Source organism: Symphalangus syndactylus, chromosome 23 (assembly GCF_028878055.3).
Source record: "Symphalangus syndactylus isolate Jambi chromosome 23, NHGRI_mSymSyn1-v2.1_pri, whole genome shotgun sequence".
In the NCBI taxonomy this organism is placed as follows: Eukaryota; Metazoa; Chordata; class Mammalia; order Primates; family Hylobatidae; genus Symphalangus; species Symphalangus syndactylus.
In genome coordinates this window covers 36,914,108-36,928,398 of record NC_072445.2, presented here as the reverse complement: position 1 = coordinate 36,928,398, position 14,291 = coordinate 36,914,108, and the positions used below count along the sequence as shown (strand labels likewise).

Sequence of the window (14,291 nt, the reverse complement as noted above, 5' to 3'; positions counted from 1 at the left end):
TGGGCTGGGTGCAGTGGCTTACACCTATAAGCCTAGCACTTTAGGAGGCTGAGGAGATGGGTCACTTGAGGCCAGGAGTTTCAGACCAGCCTGGCCAACATGGCGAAACCCAGTCTCTACTAAAAAAAAAAAAAAAAAAAAAAAAAAATTAGCTGGACATAGTGGCACGTGCTTGTAATCCCAGCTATTTGGGAGGCTGAGGTGGGAGAATCACTTGAATCCAGGAGGCAGAGGTTGCAATGAGCTGTGATCATGCCACTGAACTCTAGCCTGGGCAACACAGTGAGACTGTCTCAAAAAAAAAAAAACCCAAAACTTTTTTGTAGAGATGAAGGTCTCCCTATTTTTTTTTTTTTTTTTTTTTGAGACGGAGTCTCGCTCTGTCACCCAGGCTGGAGTGCAGTGGCGCAATCTCGGCTCACTGCAAGCTCCGCCTCCCGGGTTCACGCCATTCTCCTGCCTCAGCCTCTCTGAGTAGCTGGGACTACAGGCACCCGCCACCACGCCCGGCTAATTTTTTGTATTTTTAGTAGAGACGGGGTTTCACCGTGGTCTCGATCTCCTGACCTTGTGATCCGCCCGCCTCGGCCTCCCAAAGTGCTGGGATTACAAGCGTGAGCCACCGCGCCCGGCCAAGGTCTCCCTATGTTGCCCAAGCTGGTCTCAAACTCCTGGGTTCAAGTGATGCTCCCACCTTGGCTTCCCAAAGCTCTGTGATCCTTTGAGATTTGTAATGCATTTATAAAATAATATAAATAGTATCTCTCTTTTTAATATAAATGGTATCTACTATAAACACTGATCTGCACCTTGCTTTCTTCAATTAATATATCTTTGAGAGTTCTTCATGTCAGTATACACAGATACTTCTCATTGTTTCCTATAGGTGTGTACTATTCTGCTATATGCATGTCCCATAATGTATTTAACCAGGCCCTTGTTGATGGGGATTTAAGTTTACAGACTTTTGCTCTTTTTTCCAAAGAGTGCTTCAGTGAGTAATCTTGTATACACATCATTTTGCAATCCTGTAACTATAACTGTAGGATAAATTCCTAGAAATGGAATTGGTGAGTTACCAGGTATATATACAGGGAATTTTCGTAGACACTGTCACACTGTCTTCAACAGGAACTGTTTCAATTTACACATGTATGACGGTTCCTATTTACCTATAGTCATGGCTATTCAAAGTGATATCAATTTTTTTGATTTTTACTAATCCAGTAAGTGATAAATGGTATCTCAGTAATTTTTAATTTAAATTCATCTTGTAGTGAGGATGAGTATTTTTTCAGATGTATAAAGGACATTTATACATACATTTCCTTTTCATTTGTATTTTTCTATTGAGTTGATGGTAATTTTATTGTTATTTTTTAGGAGCTCTTTATATAATATATCCAACATCTTTTAAAAAGTCAGGCTAGACCCGGTATGGTGGCTCACGCCTGTAATCCCAGCACTTTGGGAGGCCGAGGCGGGCGGATCACAAAGTCAGGAGATCAAGACCATCCTGGCTAACACAGTGAAATCCCGTCTCTACTAAAAATATAAAAAATTAGCCGGGCGTGGTGGCAGGCGCCTGTAGTCCCAGCTACTCAAGAGGCTGAGGCAGGAGAATGGCATGAACCCGGGAGGCGGAGTTTGCAGTGAGCTGAGATCGCGCCACTGCACTCCAGCCTGGGTGACAGAGCAAGACTCTGTCTCAAAAAAAAAAAAAAAAAAAGTCAGGCTAGTCCCGGCTGGGTTCGGTGGCTCACGCCTGTAATCCCAGAACTTTGGGAGGCCAAGGCAGGCCGATCACCTGAGATCAGGAGTTGGAGACAAGCTGACCAACATGGAGAAACCCAGTCTCTACTAAAAATACAAAATTAGCCAGGCATGGTGGCACACACCCGTAATCCCAGCTATTTGGGAGGCTGAAGCAGGAGAATCGCTTGAACCCGAGAGGCGGAGGTTGCAGTGAGCTGAGATCGCGCCATTGCATTCCAGCCTGGGCAACAAGAGCGAAACACCATATCAAAAAAAAAAAAAAAAAAAGTCAGGCTAGTCCCAAGGTAGTGAGTTACCTTAATCGATTGCTCCCACTAAGTTACAGATCAAACTCCTTGTTTACTCTTTTTTTTTTTTTTTGGTAGAGAAGAGATCTCCCTATGTTGCCCAGGCTGGTGACTCCTGGGCTCAAGTGATCCTCCTATGTCAGTTTCCCAGAGTGCTGGAATTACAGGTGTGACCCACTGCACCTGGCTGTTCTACTCTTTCCTCCTTCCTCACTGCTTTGACTACACTTAAATAAATAGGCTGGGATGGTGGCTCATGCTATAATCCCCAAAATTCAGAAATTAGCTGGATGTCCAGCCAGGAGTAGTAGCTCACTCCTGTAATCCCAGCACTTTGGGAAGCCAAGGCAGGAGGACTGCTTGAGCTCAGGAGTTCAAGACAAGCCTGGATAACACAGTGAGACCTCTTCTCTACAAATAATAAAAAAACTAGCTGGGCATGGTGACACGTCTGTGGTCCCAGGTACCCAGGAGGCTGAGGTAGGGGAATTCCTTGATCCCAGGCAGTTGAGGCTGCAGTGAGCTGTGATCCCACCACTGCACTCCAGCTTGGGCAACACAGTGAGATCATGTCTCAAAAAAAGAGAAAAAAATCCTAAAAACAAAAAACAAAAACGAACGTGGTGGTGTGACTGTAGTTCCAGCTGCTGCTCCTAGGGAGGCTGAGGCGGGACGATTGCTTGAGCCCAGGAGTTCAAGGTTACAGTGAACCATGATCATGCCACTATACCCCAGCCTGGGCAACAGAATGAGACCTTGCCCCTAAATCAGTACATGAATAAAAATAAAAAGTCAGGTGTAGCTTTTCCAGCCCTGGCCCTGGCCCCTGCAGCTGCAGAGATATTGATGCCTAAGAAGTACTGGATTGCCATTTATGAACTCCTTTTTAAGAAGGGAGTCATGGTGGCCAAGAAGGATGTCCACATGCCTAAGCACCCAAAGCTGGCAGACAAGAATGTGCCAAACCTTCATGTCATGAAGGCCATGCAGTCTCTCAAGTCCCGAGGCTACGTGAAGGAACAGTTTGCCTGGAGACATTTCTACTGGTACCTTACCAATGAGGGTATCCAGTATCTCCGCAATTACCTTTATCTGCCCCCGGAGATTGTGCTTGTCACCCTACGCCGTAGCCATCCAGAGACTGGCAGGCCTCGGCCTAAAGGTCTGGAGGGTGACCAACATGCAAGACTCACAAGAGGGGAAGCTGACAGAGATACCTAGACGGAATGCTGTGCCACCTGGTGCCGACAAGAAAGCTGAGTCTGGGGCTGGGTCAGCAACCGAATTCCAGTTTAGAGGCGGATTTGGTTGTGGACGTGGTCAGCTACCTCAGTAAAATTGGAGAGGATTTTTTGCGTTGAATAAACTTATAGCCAAAAAAAAAAAAAAAAAGTCAGGTTTAATGGGGGTATAATTTACATACAATAAGATACACTTGCAGGTGTGGTGGCTCACTCCTATAATCCTAGCACTTTGGGAGGCTGAGGCAGGAGGATCACTTGAGGCTAGGAGTTCAAGATCAGCCTGGGCAACATAAAAATCCCATCTCAAAAAATGTTAAAAAAAAGACATAAAATATATACCTTTTAGGGGAGCTATCCCTTTTATGTGGAAGGCGTTCCAGCTGGGTCTACATGTTGGTGATTTGAAGTCTCTATCTGAAAAAAATGAGCTTCAGCCATTGCAGCAAAGGAGTTACTTGGGGCAGGTTGCACTTGGGCCTGGACTGTGGAGGTCTCAGGTGTACAGGCAGTGTGTTCAATGGAAAGTGGGTAAGCACTGGACTCTATTTGGGCTCAAATTCTCTTTTTCCCACATATTAACTATGCAATCTTGTTCAGATTATATCATCTCCTTCAGTCTGTTTCCTTATCAGTAAAAAAACCTTCAGAATCAAATCCCATCAGATAACATAATGAAAGCACATTGCCTAGTGCTGACACAAACTAGGTGCTTAATAAATATTAGTTTCCCTTCTCTCCCAGTAAAAGCCAAGCCACTAAAAGATAACACGCCATAGGGCAGAGAATGGCGTATGTGTGTGGGTATGTGTGTGTGTTTGTACGTGTCTCATTCCCAACCACAACCTCAGGTTCTGCTGGAGTATGAAGCCATATAGAGGCCACTCATGTTCCTGTTTCCAGCTTGGCACCCCTAGAGTCAGACTGAAAGCTTCCTGCACTAATAGAATAGTCCCTGACCAAAGATCGTATCTATCTAAGAAAAGACATTTCAAGGGTGAGTCATAGGGCCGGCGGGGTGGTTCATGCCTGTAATCTCAACACTTTGAGAGGCTGAGGTGGGCAGATAGATTGAGCCCAGAAGTTCAAGACTAGCCTGGGCAATATTGTGAAACCTAGTCTCTTAAAAAAATACAAAAGATATGGTGGCATGCATCTGTAGTCCCAGCTACTTGGGAGGCAGAAGTTGCAGTGAGCTGAGATCGTACCACTGCACTCCAGCCTGGGTGACAGATTGAGAACTTGTCTCAAAAAATAAAAAAGTGAGTAATAACACCTTTTCAGTAAGCTGCTACTCAAAACTACCCTGCCAAACCCGTTCTTCTGCCTTAGTGATTAGTCCCTGCCCAGCTTCCGCCTAACACCACAACCTGTTGGTCCAACAGCTTTAGATTAATAAAGAGGTTCAACAAAGGACATGTTCCCCAGGCCCTGGGACTTTGGCCTTTTCTATTCCCAGTAGTGAGCCCTTTGTTTACTGTGAGGGAGCCAGGACAATAACAGCAGAACTAATGAATAATTATTTCCTTCCCACATAGCCAGGCAAAGAGGGATGGTGTCTGCCACCACCTTGTAGGTGCCAGATGGGCATCCTCATCGTAGTCTTAGTGTTGTTCTCATTTGCCCAGGCTAGGTGGAGAAAGCTTTGTCTCCAGATACCCATGGCCTTGGAAAGCAGCAGCTAGGTCACCTCCCAAGCGATTTCACTTGCAGGGTAGAGTGGGATGAAGATTGCCAGCCACAGTCATGAGTTCCCAGCCACAGCTATGTTTACACCTACCTGGGAGGCCTGGCGTGAGCTTTTACAACTCTATATTCCGCTGTTGTTTCCAAATAGAAAGATCCAGTTTTAGCCTTCTGAGTCCACTTATGGCCACAAGCTCTCAGTTCAAAATGAAAAGTTAGCAGGGAAGGCCACAATGGTATGATCTTTCTCAGTGAGGCATCCATCAACAGATCAACAGCTCTGGAAGTATCACTCAGAGTACAGAGGCAAGTCTGTCTTTGGAATTCAGCCTCTCCCCTGCACTTCAGGGCCCTGAGGTTTGGCAATGGAACTAAGAATTGTAGATTCTGAAGAGTGCCTAACAGATGGAGGAGTCACCAGCCAACGATGGCTACAAAGTGAAGCTGATATGATGGAGTAGAAATAAGTTGTAAAAACAAACAAAACAACAAAGTGAAGCTGAAGTATCTTATTGGGAGAAGAAAAATGCCTCTCCAAGTCCACAGCTCATCCCGTGTGACCCTGAAGAGGCTTGGAGGGATTCCTGGATTTGGAATTCAAGAGACCTAGGTTTTGGGTACTATTCTTATTGACAGTCCCAACACTATCCACCAATTACTGCATGCTTACCATGCAGTGCTAAGTGCTTTATTAGTTTTTGTTTTGTTTTGTTTTGTTTTTTGAGACAGTCTCGCTCTGTCACCCAGGCTGGAGTGCAGTGGCACCATCTCGGTTCACTGCAAGCTCCGCCTCCCAGGTTCATGCCATTCTCCTGCCTCAGCCTCTTGAGTAGCTGGGACTACAGGCACCCACCACCACGCCCGGCTAATTTTTTTTATTTTTAGTAGAGACGGGGTTTCACCGTGTTAGTCAGGATGGTCTCGATCTCTTGACCTCGTGATCCGCCTGTCTTGGCCTCCCAAAGTGCTGGTATTACAGGCATGAGCCACCACACCCGGCCAAGTGCTTTATGAGAATGATCTTAATCAGCCCTCACAGCCATGACCCTCTGAAGGAGGTACTATTATCATCTCCATTTTACAGATGAGAAAGCTGAGACACAAAGAGGTTAAGCAACTTCCCCAAGATCAAAGCAGCAGCTTGTGGTGATACTGGGATTCAAACACAGGCAGGCTTAGAGGCTGTGCTCATGACCATTGTGCTACTGCCTTTTGATAAAGTTGTCTTATCATAGTCCTTACCATAAAAGGCTGTAATTCTTTGTTTAAATGCTTATGTCCCACACTAAACTTGATGATGGGTGCAGCGTGTTACTCATTTTCCTATTAATGGTGGCCAACAGAGACCTGAACACAAAGAGAATGCTCGGTAAACATTTGTTGAATAACTGAGTATTACTTTTTGTGTTTCAGCATTGTGGAAAGATATAAGAGAGTTGAGGAAGGTGTAGGTTACTATGGAACTAAGGACCAAGTCTTCTGGTGGTGACAATGGAAATTACCACCTTAAACTGGTACCTCCTTTGAGTTAGGCTTTGCAGACTGGGTTAGGCAAGACCAGTGGTTGCAGCTGTACATACCATTTTGGGCCCAGGATGCGTTTTTATACTTCTTCTTTGACAACAGTACTCCCCCAAGTTTTGGGTATTCCTCCTTCTCTCCCTGAGGTTTAAGTGGAACTGGCAATCACAGTTTTCCACTCATCCCCAACTAAGGAGGACTCTTGATGTATAAGTGTGCCCATTTAGGTCCTTCCCTGGCTTCTGACATTATGTGCTAGAAGAATGGAAGTTTGGAGATAAATGAGGCTGTCCCATCTGTGTGGAGGAAACCAGGTTGCAACGTGGGACGATGGGGCCAGTGTGCAAAGAGAAGCAGACAAGCAGAGATGAGAAAAGGAGAGAGACCGAGTGACATTATTTCAGGCCCTAGGTCAATCACACCTGAGGATAAATCTACCCTTCAATGTCCCAGCTTTCTGAGCCTCTATATCCTATTTACCTAAGCAGGTTTAAGTAGGGTTTTGTCATATGCAACTAGAAAATTTCTTCCAGGCATGAGCCACCACACCTGGCCTACTGGAAGCATTTTTTAGGAAGGGATAAAGCTAAGTAATTCAACTGGTTAATTTACATAGATTGTTATATTAACAGATATGAGTTGTAATAATTAAAACACTTGGTAGAGGCAAATCAATAGACCAATTAAACAGACCAGAAAGCCCAGAGATGAAATAGAATATAGAGGAGTTTAGCCTACAATAAAATAGGGTTTCAAATTAGTAGGAAAAATGATAGATTTTCAAAAACTGGGGCTAGGATAACTAGGTTGATGTTTGTGAAAAGAAAAATTAGCATAGATCCCTCTTCCACACCTTACTTTAAAATAAGTTCCAGATGGATAAAGGATATAAACATGAAAAAAAAATGAAATAATAAAAGAATTAGAAAAAATGAGCTAGGCATAGTGGCTCACACCTATAATCCCAGCACTTTGGGAGGCCAAGGTGGAAGGATCACTTGAGTCCAAGAGTTCAAGACCAGCCTGGGTAACATAGCAAGACTTTGTTTCTAAAAAAATTTTTTTTAATCAGCCAGGCATGTTGGTATGTGCCTGTAGTACCAGCTACTTGGGAGGCTCTGGTGGGAGGATTGCTTGAGCCCAAAAGGCCAAGGCTGCAGTGAGCTGTGACTGCATCACCACACTCCAGCCTGGGTGACAGAGTGAGACTGTCTTTCTTTTTTTCTCTTTCAGTGAGATGCAGTTAGAGGTCCTTCTCAAAAAAAAAAAAAAAAAAAAAAAAAAAAAAAAGAAAGAAAGAAAAAAAGAAAGGAAAAATATGTGGGAGAATTTATTTTTTTATTTTAATTTTTTTGAGACGGAGTCTTGCTCTTTCACCCAAGCTGGAGTGCAGTGGCTTGATCTCGACTCGCTGCAGCCTCTGCCTCCCAGGTTCAAGCGATTCTCGTGCCTCAGCTTCCTGAGTAGCTGGGATTACAGGCATGTGCCACCATGCCCAGCTAATTTTTGTATTTTTAGTAGAGATGGGGTTTCGCCATGTTGGCCAGGCTGGTCTCAAACTCCTGACCTCAGGCAATCTACCTACTTCTGCCTCCCAAAGTGCTGGGATTACAGGCGTGAGCCACCATGCCCAGCCAATGTGTGCGAGAATTTAAACAAATAATCTTAGAAAGGTGAAGGGCTGTCTACGTATGACATAAAACCCAGAAGTCAAAAAAGAAAAGAAAGATAAATAATTTTGACCAACATACAAATTAAAACCTTTTTTTCAGGATAAAAACTACCCAAAATAATGCCAAAGACAAATAACAAGTGGAAAAATATTTGCAAATCATATAAGAGGCATGGAGTTAATTTCCTTAATATATGAGGAGCTCTCTAGAAATCAATAAGAAAAGGATGAGACTAGGGCCGGGCATGGTGGCTCATGCCTGTAATCCCAGCACTTTGGGAGGCCAAGGCAGGCAGATCATGAGGTCAGGAGATCGAGACCATACTGGCTAACATGGTGAAACCCTGTCTCTACTAAAAAATACAAAAAAATTAGCTGAGCATGGTGGCGGATGCCTGTAGTCCCAGCTATTCGGGAGGCTGAGGCAGGAGAGTGGTGTGAACCCAGGAGGCGGAGCCTGCAGTGAGCTGAGATCCCACCACTGCACTCCAGCCTGGGCAACAGAGTAAGACTCCATCTCAAAAAAAAAAAAAAAAAAAAAAAAAGAAAAAAAAAAAAAAGGATGAGACTAACAATATAACAGATAAAAGGGCAAAGAACATAAAAAGGCAGTCAGGCAATCCCAGTACTTTAGGAGGCCAAGGCGGGTGGATCATTTGAGGTCAGGAATAAGGAGACCAGCCTAGCCAACGTGAAAGCTCGTCTCTACAAAAAATACAAAAATTAGCGGGGTGTGGTGGCGGGCGCCTGTAATCCCAGCTACCTGGGAGGCTGAGGCATGAGAATTACTTGAGCCCAGGAGATGGAGTTTGTAGTGAGCCAAGATCACACCACTGCACTCCAACCTAGGTGACAGAGTGAGAGTGTTGCAAACCAGCCTGGGTAGGACAGAGTCAGACTCTGTCTCAAACCAACCTGGGTGACAGAGTGAGACTCTGTCAGAAAAAAAAAAAAAAAAAAAAAAAAAAAAAGGCAATCTACAAAGAAGGATCTGTGAAATCTTTTTTTTTTTTTTTTTTTTTTTTGAGACAGGGTCTCATTCTGTCACCTGGGCTGGAGTGCAGTGGCACAATCATGACTGAGTACAGCCTCAATCTCCTGGGCTCAAGTGATCCTCCCACCTTAGTCTTCTGAGTAGCTGAAACTACAGGTGTGTGACACCATGCCTGGCTAATATTTGTATTTTTTATAGAGACCAGGTCTCACCATGTTGCCCAGGCTCATTGGACTTTTTAACATATGAAATATGTTCACCTTTATTCATACAGAGAAACACAAATTAAAATTATAATACAGCCAGGCACCGTGGCTCACGCCTGTGCACTTTGGGAGGCCAAAGTGGGCAGATCACTTGGGGCCAAAAGTTCAAGACCAGCCTGGCCAACATGCTGAAATCCCAACTCCACCAAAAATACAAAAATTAGCCAGGTGTGGTGGCGTGCACCTGTAATCTCAGCTACTTGGGAGGCTGAGGCATGAGAATCACTTGAACCCGGGAGGCAGAGTTTGCAGTGTGCCAAGATTGGGCCACTGCACTCCAGCCTGGGTGACAGAGTGAGACTCTATCTCAAGAAAGAAATGATAATACAATGCCATTTTTTATCAGATAGGGTAAAAAAGCACTCTCAAATATAACCACAATGAAGGGCGATTTAGCCTTATTTTTCAAAATTACAAATGCAAAGAAAGCTCTTCAACCTAGCAATTTCACTCCTAGAATTTTATCTTCTTTTTTCTTTCTTTTTTTGAGATGGAGTTTTGCTCGTTGCCCACGCTAGAGTGCAATGGCACGGTCTTGGCTCACTGCAACCTCCGCCTCCCGGGTTCAAGTGATTCTCCTGCCTCAGCTTCCCAAGTAGCTGGGATTACAGGTGTGTGCCACCATGCCTGGCTAATTTTTCTATTTTTAGTAGAGAATATTTCACCATGTTTTCATGGTTTCACCATGTTGGCCAGGCTGGTTGCAAACTTCTGACCTCAAGTGATCCACCCACCTTGGCCTCCCAAAGTGCTGGGATTACAAGTGTGAGCCACCACACCCAGCCAATCTTTTTTTTTTTTTTTTTTTTTTTTTTTTTTTTTGAGACAGAGTCTCACTCTGTCACCTAGGCTGGAGTGCAATGGTGCCGTCTCCCCTCACTGCAACCTCCACCTCCTGGCTCCAAGCGATTCTCCTGCCTCAGTCTCCCAAGTAGCTGGGATTACAGGTGCGTGCCACCACACCTGGCTAATTTTTCTACTTTTAGTAGAGACAGGGTTTCACCATGTTGGTCAGGCTGGTCTTGAACTCCTGACTTCAGGTGATCCATCCGCCTTGGCCTCCCAAAGTGCTGGGATTACAGGTCTGAGCCACAGTGCCCAGCCCAAACTTTATCGTATAAACATATTGCATGTCTGTGAATTAATGATGTACTGCAGCATCACTAAATTAGAAAGAGACAGGAAACAATTTAAGCATTCATCAATAAAGGACTGATTAATATATGGAGGTACATCTACACAACGAAATACTATGCATCTGTAAAACAGAACCAGGAAACATATTTTTGTTTGCATATGGATAATCTTTTTCTGGAAAGGTATGTAAGAAACTGGGAACAAGGGGCTGGGTGCAGTGGCTTACGCCTGTAATCCCAGCACTTTAGGAGGCCAAGGCAGGTGGATCACTTGAGGCCAGGAGTTCAAGATCAGCCTGGCCAACATGGTGAAACCCCGTCTCTACTAAAAATACAAAAATTAGCTGGGCGTGGCAGTGCACACCTGTAGGCCCAGCTACTGGGGAGGCTGAGGCAGGAGAATCACTTGAACCCGGGAGGCTGAGGTTGCAGTGATCCAAGAGGGCACCATTGCACTCCAGCCTGGGCTACAGAGTGAGACTCTGTCTCTATAAAAAAAAAAAAAAAAAGAGGCCAGGCATGGTGGCTCACGCCTGTAATCCCAGCACTTTGGGAGGCTAAGTTGGGTGAATCACGAGGTCAGGAGATTGAGACCACCCTGGCTAACACAGTGAAACCCTATCTCTACTAAAAATACAAAAATTAGCTGGGCGAGGTGGCGGGCGCCTGTAGTCCCAGCTACTCTGGAGGCTGAGGCAGGAGAATGGCGTGAACCTGGGAGGTGGAGGTTGCAGTGAACCGAGATCGCACCACTGTACTCCAGCCTGGGGGACAGAGCGAGGCTCCGTCTCAAAAAAAAAAAAAAAGAAAGAAAGAAAGAGAAAGAAACTTGGAACAAGGGTGTGGCTGGGAAACATTTTTGTGGTTTTCTAATTTTCTACCATGTGTATATACTACCTATTCAAATATAAGTAAATAAAATACATTTTAAATGTTAAATACCTTAAGAACAACATAGATGTTTTATGAAGTGGATTACTAACATTGTGAGTTTTTAAGACACCACACAAGAGCACAAGAGTTCAAGGGCATTTCAAGCTCAGGTGGGCACTTGGGATTTTGGCTATAGACCTAGAGGAATGAGGGTGACAAATGAACTCTCTCAGTGGCCTTGGACATTCAGAGAAAAAGTGTGAAAAGCACTGCTTTACAAGATAACAGGGCCTATGGGCAGGACATGATGGAGATACCCCTTGGGACTTGGAGATAAGGTCACTCTGAGCATATATATATACGTATATATACATATATGTCAAGGCCCAACCTGGAAAACCATTCTAAGTCTTTAAAACATAGGGAACTTAATCCAGATAAATGGTTTATACAGGTGTTGGCAGAGACAAAAAGCCAAACAGAATAGTCAAATAGCCCAGACAGAGATGAGTGACAGCAAGAAGCTACTGCCACCCTTACACTAGAGGGACAGAAGGATAACACTGTGCTACCAGAGCTCAGGGTCTAGGATCAACTGCTACAAGTTAGATCCAAGTAGGTTGTAGGAGACAGCCTGATGTTGGGGCGTGGGGAGAGGATGGATACTCTGGCTTGGAGGTAGTGTCAGGGTAGGAGATACTCTGGCTTTTTCCTCGATCTTTCCAATCTCCAGAAAATGCCTCCAATTGATGGAGCCCAGCAATTCAGCTTGGAAGTCAACCAGCATAGGAGTCCAGCCCATGCAGCCTTCATGGAGTCAGTCCACTACTGACTTTTTTTTTTTTTTAATTTGAGTCGGAGTCTCGCTCTGTTGCCAGGCTGGAGTGCAGTGCCGTGATCTCAGCTCACTGGAACCTCCACCTCCTGGGTTCAAGGCATTCTCCTGCCTCAGCCTCCCGAGTAGCTGGGATTACAGGCGCGCACCACCATGCCCAGCTAATTTTTGTATTTTTAGTAGAAACGGTGTTTCATCATGTTGGCCAGGATGGTCGTAATCTCTTGACCTCATGATCTGCCCGCCTCGGCCTCCCAAAGTGTTGGGATTACAGGTGTGCGTGCCACCGTGCCTGACCTTTTTTTTTTTTTTTTTTTTAAATAGAAATGGAGTCTCGCTCCATTGCCCAGGCTGGAGTGCAGTGGCCAGACCATAGCTCACTGTAGCCTCCAACTCTGGGCTCAAGTGATCCTTCTACCTCAGCCTCCTGAGTAGCTGGGATTACCAGTGTGAGCTACTGAACCTGGCTTCCACTGCCATTTTGAAAAGAGCAGGGGAAAAGTGAAGAATAGACTTGAAAGCAAAAAAGGCCAGGGTCAGCACAGCAGGAAATCAGGAGGAAATCAAAACATAACTGATGGGCCGAGCATGGTGGCTCATGCCTGTAATCCCAGCACTTTGGGAAGCTGAGGCTGGCAGATCATTTGAGGTCAGGAGTTCGAGACCAACCTGGCTAACGTGGTGAAACCCTGTCTCTACTAAAAATACAAAAAAATGAGCCGGGCATGGTGGCACACACCTGTAATCCCAGCTACTTGGGAGGTTGAGGCATGAGAATTTCTTGAACCCAGGAAGCGGAGGTTGCAGTGAGCCGAGATAGTGCCACTGCACTCCAGTCTGGGTGACACAGTGAGAACGTGTCTCAGAAAAAAACAAAAACAAAAACAAAATAAACAACATAACTGATGAATCCATTCCCTTGAGGAAAATCAACTGAAGGTACCTGGACAAAGGTGGGTTTCTGGAAATGCAACATCAAGACCCAGGCATTTTCTGCAAAATGTCCTTTATAGCTGGTTTGTCCAAACTAGGATCTAGATGTGGATGATACACTACATCTGGTTGTTATGTCTCTTAATATTTAAATTTAGAAAAATACCTTTTCCTAAATTGGTGAAGAGGCCAGTTGTCCTTACAACATCGTACTGCCAGAATTTGTTTGCTGCCTTTTGCTTTCCTTTAGCTGATCCTATAGCCTATCCTGTTAACTTGATTAGATCTAAGTTAAACATTTTTAAAAAATTATTTTTAATTTTTGTGGGTACTAAACATTTTTTATAATATGTCATAGTTGTTGGGTATAGAGGCTTACACATGTAATCCCAGAACTTTGGGAGGCTGAGGTGGAAGAATTGCTTCAAGGCAGGAGTTTGAGACCCTTTTTCTACAAAAAATTAAAAAAATTAACAAGGGTATGGTGGCAGGTGCCTGTAGTCCCAGCTAGTTGGAAGGCTGAAGAGGGAGGATTGCTTGATCCCGGGAGGTTGAGGCTGAAGTGAGCTGTGATAGAACCACTGCATTCCAGCCTGGGCAACAGGGTGAGACCCTCTCTCAAAAAAAAAAAAAAAAAGAATATGTCATAGTTAATGGTAGCTACTTAATGTTGTCATCCCAGCAGGAGACACATAATATCTGGTTGTTCTGCCATTAATTATGTTAAGATTTACCACGGTGTTACGGTGGTAACAGCCGGGGCACAGTTAACTTTCCCCTTAGGACCAGGAAGTAATCTACTGGTACTTACTCTTTCTAAAGGTCAGTTTCCTCATCTGAAATGTGAATAAATAGGGTTGTTGAACGGATTAAGTAAATCAATGCATTTAAAGAACCTATGACATAGTAAACATTCAAATAAACTAGCAATTATTATTATTTGGTTGCAATTCTACCATCAGAGAACATAGGGTAGAAAAACAAAAACTCCCTCTCCTCAGGTCCCAACGCTTATTAATATTTCCCTTTTCTAAAAGGAGGAAGGCCATTTTGGAGTCTGATAGGCCAGGC

General features: G+C 44.5%; 1 long non-coding RNA gene and 1 pseudogene across 3 annotated transcripts in view; one reads left to right on the top strand and one right to left on the bottom strand.

The window, feature by feature from the left end:
• LOC134735681 (uncharacterized) overlaps positions 1-14,291 on the bottom strand; it is a 34,420-nt gene that overhangs the window by 18,354 nt on the left and 1,775 nt on the right. The gene's annotated exons all lie outside the window — the stretch shown is intronic.
• LOC129473136 (small ribosomal subunit protein eS10-like) lies at positions 2,881-3,423 on the top strand (annotated as a pseudogene).